This window comes from Pezoporus wallicus, unplaced genomic scaffold, assembly GCF_028554395.1.
Source record: "Pezoporus wallicus isolate ANWC-B61680 ecotype Strahan unplaced genomic scaffold, APGP_CSIRO_Pwel_v1 contig_4847, whole genome shotgun sequence".
NCBI lineage: Eukaryota > Metazoa > Chordata > Aves > Psittaciformes > Psittacidae > Pezoporus > Pezoporus wallicus.
This window is the reverse complement of record NW_026642717.1, coordinates 1,228,846-1,236,545: the sequence shown is the minus strand read 5'-3', so window position 1 is coordinate 1,236,545 and position 7,700 is coordinate 1,228,846.

Below are 7,700 nucleotides of genomic sequence, written 5' to 3'. Positions count from 1 at the left end.
CAGAGCAGTAACACACAGTATAACCTGTGTAAATACACTTGGAGCTATAATCAGACTGCAGCAGCCACATATAAAAGATCCCATAGAATTTACATTTTCTAACCTGATCCTAATAGGTGTCTGCCTTCAAATGCTTTTAATGCAAAAGTGGATGAATGTGTCGCTGTACCTCTGTTGTGATTTATGTTTGGAGGAGCTGGAGGAGCATGTGTACATGTGTAACTGATAGGATGCTCTTTGACTTATGAAAAGTATCCCCCCATGGAGCTCTGTCTCCAGGGCACACTGATCAGAGTAGTTTTTTACTTTAGTGCTTTCAATCATGGGTGTTGTCAGAGACTTTAAAAATCAGGCTTAATGTGGAGTTATTGGGGTTTCTGAATGTATTACTTGTGTCCCTTTTTAACAAGTATACTTCCATTCTTTGGGACATTCACAGGAGATCCATTCTGGCTCTGCGTAAGGTGAAATATGTCACCTGGATCCTTCATGTTTGTTGGATATAGCACCATCTCCAAGGAGGATATTAATACAGATGATTAAAAGAATTTGAACAACCCAGGGACGAACATCATATCCACTGAGTTTGACTATGGTGGAGTCAGCAGAACTGATTGCTATTCATAGCACTTGTAGCTCTGGTCTTTGCATGGCTTGAAACCAAACTTTCCAGGAAGTTGAGAGGACGGCAGAAGTGAGAATACATGTATCTACACTGGGATGATTAAAACTAAAGGAGCCCACACAGAAAAAGGGAAAGAAAATATTTCCTCTGCAGGCACAATACAGGTAAATACACTCTTTTCCAATCTGTAACGTTATGGAGAGCGGAGACTGGGAGCCGCTGTCAAGAGTGGGGCAGGGGAAATGTCCAAACAGGAATATTTTACTTTTCAGTGTTAAAGATCAATGTATGTGCTGGCATAAGTGTGCACCAGGATAGGAATCAGGACACTTTACACTGGCCAAGGATTTTACTGCAAATAGCTTTTGTGCTTTGCTATCATATTTGGTTTTATGCCTCTGCTCCTCTCTGGTCTCTCTTGCACCCCTTGCTTATAATTTGTATCAGAGCAGATTCTTCATGGCAAACCCTGGGACTTCTCCAGGTAGCTATGAGGACATTGGTGGACCTCAAGAAATCATAAACACTAAGGAAGAATTAGATTTCCATGCAACATGAATGGCAGGGAGAAGTGGCAATGAACCCACGACCCCAAGCCTTCTTATCACAGAATAAAAATCAGATAGAGGCAAGGCACTGTACATGTGCCTCTAAGCCTCTATAAATCCCTAAATGGATTGTGCATTGTATGAAAGGCAAGGGAAATAGGCCAAGCCTGCACTGGGCAGAAACCTAAAAGGCTACAGCAGACAATGTGCTTGAGTGAATTGCAGTGCTTCAGGATGAATGCATTCAGCTGCTGTTTCTTGCTGCTGAAATGAGTAACAATGCTGCAGCACCCCAACGAGGCACATCTTTAATACCACTCTGATTTCATTACAGCTCTTTCCTCAGGGGTGTCTTTGTCCACCGAATGCTTCTTTTCTCCCCACAAGATGTGTCATTGTGCCTGTGGAGACATATTTGTGTTTCGGAGCGTCTTTATGTGCCCTCACACTCTGCCTGAGAGATTATGTGGGTTGCGTGCTGAGCGGTGTCCTTTTCTTTCAGTCAGTTCTGCAATTCCCCAGAGCTGCGTTAGCTGGATTAGGAGGCTTTGTGTGCACTTGGTCATGGGGGACCTGGCATTTTTACATGGACGTTGTATTACTAAAACCGGGGGGGGGGGGGGGGAGTCTTTTAGAAGTAAAGGATAAATAAAAGACAAAAAGCCACCTTTAGAAGGGTACTTCACTGTTAGCAGTTTCAGAGAGCTGAATTAAAATATTGAAACATACATACTAGTGCCTAGTGCAGCCTGTTGGAAAGTATTTTTGTCTGCTACTAGCAGATATACTAAAAGAGGCAGACATGGGATGCTACGGGTGTTAAAGATTCCCCTGACACTCCCCCATATGTTCTAATTCCCAGAGCACACAGCACATTCATCTACCAGGAGGGATTGCTCCCTTACAGGATGTGAGTTTTGCTCTGCTTGAAGATCAAGAACTAAATGGTATGAAAACATTCACAGATTAAAATTATGCTCTGCACATCCTGGATAGGGACTAATTTCACTTTGACTAATAGATTCTGGTCCTCAGCCCTCCTATCCAGCCCTTTTTTTAGTAAGTACATTTCTTACACACACAACCCTAGCAAAAAAGTGCTTCCCAGTTTCCTCTACAGTTCTTGCAGCCCATCTGCATCACTCCATGGGGAATTTTATCAGTAATACGCTAAGGGCCCCTGCCTGTCAACCAAGAAATAATTCAATATGCTTTTCAAAAGACAGCAACAAAATGGAAGGAAACAGAAGGGTGATGAATCAGAAATTCTTACACGCAAACACTGAGACTCCAACAGGGCCACCTCGAGGCAAAAGCTAACACAGGTGTGAATAACAACTACAGAACTGTCAATAGCAATTCAGAGAAGGCTGAAGTGCTTAATAAGAGAGTTGTTCTGCCAATATTCATAGGGGATTAAAGGAACAACTGGAGTAATTACAGCCCTCAGCCTGACACTGATCCCAGGCAAAATATTGGAATGGCTGATATGACACTCAATAAATAGTTAGAGGGTAATTAAATTAATGTCAATTAACATGGCTTTAAAGAAAAAATAGATCTTTCCAAGCTAATCCTTTTTTGATTAATTTAAAATGCGTTTGCTGGAGGAAATGAAGCTATGTACAATGTGCTTCTGTAGGGCTTTTAATATTGCACCACATGGCATTTTGATTAAGGAACTGCAACAATACAGTGTCAAGATAAAGAAAATATTTGAAAACTGGATAAAAACCCCATATTGAATATGACTGTAAATGGCGAATCTTCATCAGGTCATGCAAATACCTCCCCAAAGAGACTAGTTCTTTTTCCTGTTCTGTTCTTGTCAGTAGGGAAGAATAGAACAGGGGCTGCTTCCTGAAGCCTGCAGTGGCATGAAGGAAATCAGAAAAACTGAAGGACTACTGACACGGAGTAAATGGAGTATCATAGGGAAAAGCCCAGACTCTTAATGCTGTTACCTGAGTGCAGGTTACTGAAAAACTATACAGCTAACAGTCAAGAACTTGGGTCATGATTTTAAGATAAGGAGGCGAAACTCTGGACGTTGATGGAGAATTTTCTTGCAAAATTAACCAAACAGTGCCCTTCCATACCAAAAATAGCCAAAATTTGCTAGAGAATATTGTAAGAGTATGAAGGTTATATTACTGCTGTACACAATGATGCAGACTGTCTGAATCTTGAAAGCAAGGTTTCTCCTCTACTGAGCTAACCAGCAAGATAAAGATTTATTAAGACAGCTTTATTAAATCTGTTACAAAACTCAGTGGCTGGAAGACGCCAGAAGATGAATCTGAAATAGAAAAAAAATTGATTTTTGTGTTTGAGGGTTTTTTTCCTAACAGTAACAATGAAGTTTGTTTCTCTACAAGTGTCATTTTTAACTGAAGATAGTATGATTTTCTGAAGGAGACAGGCTAGTTCTCAGGCAGGGGTAATCTGCAGAAGTACTATAGTCAACGTTACTGGACTCATAAGGAAGTGCTGATTAGGTTATCAAACAGTCAACAAGTCAGGCTCAGAACCATCAATTATTGGCACCAGCTAACATGGCAAAATCTAACAGTGCATTTAAACGACAAATTTGTTTGGATCTGACCTTTGTTGAATTTGGTAGTGATGATTAACTTCAGAAGGCAGTATGTTACAGCAGCTTTATGTAATTATTGGTCAAAAAGAGGTTTTTAAATAACAGATTATAATAATTTATATTTTTTTTAATAAAGACAAGCAAATATCATAATATTATCCCTTGGCAGATACACTCTGAGGTACACAGTGGTTTTCAGTAAGCTGCTGCTTGGAATCACCCTTTTCACTGGGTAGACCCCCCCCAGCCAGCCACAAATGATCTGTTTGGCCATCTCTCACAGGACTCACATATTTCATCAGTTTTAACTTTTTCAGTCGAGCACTAGTCACCTGTATAGCTTAGATGGGATTTATTCAGGGATGAACACATGAACAGGACAACTGAAAGAAGCATTTTCAAGCTACATAGTCTACTAGCAGCTTCTGGATTGTGTCAGAAGCACTCTGCACCTCCCAGCAGAGCTGGAGGGCTCACCTGTCCAAATTCCTTACCTGCAGCATAGACAGCTACATCCAAGCCAGCCATCAGGGGCTGCTGGGGAAGTGTTTCTAGGAAACAGTACCTCTTACCTGGAGGTAGCTGTCTAAGTCACTCAGGTGCATTGCCTTCCAGCAGAGGCTGTCTCACTGCCCAGTGCTGGTGTACAGAGAGCTGTACCATGGGATCCTCCTCATGGGCTTGTGAGAGCATTTTCCTAGGTGTGCAGAGTCAATGATGTGATTACTGTCAGCAAGTCTCACCGTTCTATTCTTACTTTGTTCTCATCTCAACTTGTAGGTTGAATACCCATGGACAACCTGTCTAAATGGCTTCCTACATGTTTCCTCACACTGGAGTCACTGCAGCCTTTTAGCATAAAGAAATCCAGAAGCTTTCATTTTCCTCTGTGAATATGCTGCAGCATCTCCAGCTCTGACAATTCTGAGATATTTCATGGGTTTCCACTGACGTTGGAACATGACTCAGATCAGGGCAGCTCTAATAACAATATTCCTTGAATTTCTGTGCTAGAATTATGTTAGTCTGACATTTGGATGTACTGAAGCTCTGTGTATTTTACATGGTCATTTGGAAAATTACTGGTTGGCCCCTTTTTCTCTGCTACTGATCATCATCACTGTAACACTGATGCCTCAAGCAGCAATAAAAAACAAATTGAAAAGGTATTATGAATTGCACCAAACACACTAGGAAGAGACCAGCAAACAGAAGCCACAAATCTGTAACGTGCAACTCCGATTTCAGTGGCCAGCTTCTAAAAGCTGCTAGATGGGTTTTCACAGATAAACTTGACTGACACAGTTTCCCCACCACAGCTGGTACTGTTTACAGCCTCTGGATCTCAAACTGCCTGCAGTGCTTCTAGGTCTTGAGATCTGTGATGAAACAGAAATGCCACAGCAGACTGTGTCTACCTTAGGCTGTTGCCAGTAAGTGTAACCCTGCAGGCACTCACTTGTTTTGTCTTCTCCATGGCAGGGGTTTGGAACTAGATGATCTTTAATGTCCCTCGCAACCCAAACCATTCTACGATCCTTGGATTATTTTAGATTGTTTTCTTAACCAAATAATTCCCTGTCAAGAATTCTTTATACTGAATGCAGCTTGGATTTGCACCCTTAAAAAAAAAAGAATTATTCAAACTGAAACAATTGCCTGCTTTATCTCTGAGGTTCTCAATTTAACAAAGCACTCACTTGCTCTGTTTGACTGCTGTTGTTAATGTCTTTACACAAATAATGGGCTAAATACATAGCAAAGCACGATGGATATTGCCAACAGCTTAGCTTCTGTCCCTTGTCTGCAAATACCATATGGTGTAATATGGGAAGATGCAAGAGTGTAATTAGTAGAACATTAGTCTGATAGGAATATTTATCTAAAATAAAATGCTAATAAGAGGTCTTGTTTTGCAGTAAGAGACTGCAAGTGTACAGAAACCAACAGATGATTATGTAGCATAGAAATCACTGCCATTAGCAAATGAGCAAGCTTGGTATGTCTGTGAAGCTTCTTTAGTAGTAGAGTTTCCTGATTATTAGAGCATCCTGTTTGTCCCTCTGCAAGAATGAGGGGTTTCCTCAGGCCTCCTGAACATGCTGTCACCATTACTGGGTATAGCTGTGTTTCCTGCACTGCTCTGGGAGCAGTGATTAAGCAGGGGACATCCAGCTCAGCAAGGTCAGAGAAGCCTTTAACTGCCATGAGCAGAAACGGCATGGGAAGAGCAGTGCCAGTTGCTGAAAAGGAAGGGGTACAGTGTTGGGGTTGTAATGGGACAGTGAACTGTGCTACAGAAAAACACAGTCTTTTGGTTTTTCAACTTCCCCACATGGTTTCACTATAGTTTCTTCCTTTCCAAACCAGGTCCATGGCAGTTATGTGAATGTGTGCACATCCCACTAAAGCAATCACATGTGGGGCCATTGAAAAGAGCCATTGAAGTGTACAAGCAAGCACGAGGCGCAGTGCTGGGGGGACCAGGGCACAAAAGATCCATCAGAAAGGTCTCAGCAGCTCACTGAGTTGGAACAGATAGAAGAGGCAGTGTTTATCTTATATGGTTCTGTATCCAGATAAAATAAACTGGATGCACATCTCTTCGCAAACACACTAGCAGACTGGTAAGAGTTTAAAACATATTAGATACACCTACAAAAGGGAAAAGCCTTGACAAAAGCACAGATGTAGCTAATAGAGGTTTTGCTATGACCTTTTGGGTTCTCACATAGCTTTCTGCACATTTGTCCTCTTCCTGCATTTTTGTCCTCTTTAACCTCTCACACTCAGCACCTTACCTTCGTAATTCAATCTCTTGCTCTCATTTCAGTACACAATCAAGCCAAAGTATTCAGAAGCAAATAAGCCACCGCATCAGCAGGGCAATGCTGTTGTCTGTCCCCCAAGACTTGTCCACGTTGTCCCTGAGCAGCTATCTGTCCTCCAAAACATGTCCACATTGTCCCATGTCAGTCACCAGTGCCACTGCCTTTTGCTTGTGTCCCACCTGGTACTGGCCTTAGGCCTTTGGGGATGAGACAGGATGATAGGTGGGCCTTACAGCCAGCACTGAAGTCTATGGCTGCTCCTGTAGCAGCAGTCCGGGGAACATCTGCAGCTTTTATTTCCATTGGGGTGCAGGGACATAGAGAATAAGGAAAAAAAAGGCAGCAGCAGTGCAGGCAGGCTCCCACCTGCTGGAGACAAGCAGCTCCACAACTACTTTTCCTATCTGCCTGGCAAGAGGGTTACTAGTGGATGGGGGCCTGGCAAGGATGTTCACATTCTGCAGCCCCAGCATCATCACCCAGAGGCCAGGGTGAGTTGGGGAGGAAGGGTCTGGTGAGCAGCTAGGAGCCGGCTGCATGTTGGACATCTGGAGCAAGCCATGGCAGGTGTAGAAAGGGAAGGAGGCCCAAAAGCAATACAAAAAACTCTTCCTAAGGGGAGGAATCATTTCTTCCTGAAAAAAGTAAAACATGACTCTACTTTAGTATATGTGTGGCTTTGGAGGGTCTCACTCATGCAATTTGGTGTATCAGGCAAGTTTACACCAGCATGAAAAAGATACTGTAAGCAGAAATATATTTTTACCTGGAAGGAAACGACACCTTCTTGGTACCCTATGGAAAAGGGAGAGGATCGGGGAGGTTCCTCATGGCCAGTAAAACTGCCCAGGGTGGCAAAAATGTGGAAAGATCCAGGTTGTCACGGCCTACAGCCACCCTAACACATGGATATTTGGAGACCTCAGGGGAGGCAGCTGTGCAGCTCCTGCAGGTGGTAAAATTCACCCAAAGATGAAAAAAATCCCCAAATAAAATGTACCTATCCTTTATTCCCCCTCACTCTTCAAAAGGCATCACTCTAAATATGGAAAGCTGCTGAGCATTAGCAGGTTTGTTTGTGGCTTTGGTTTGAATGGCTG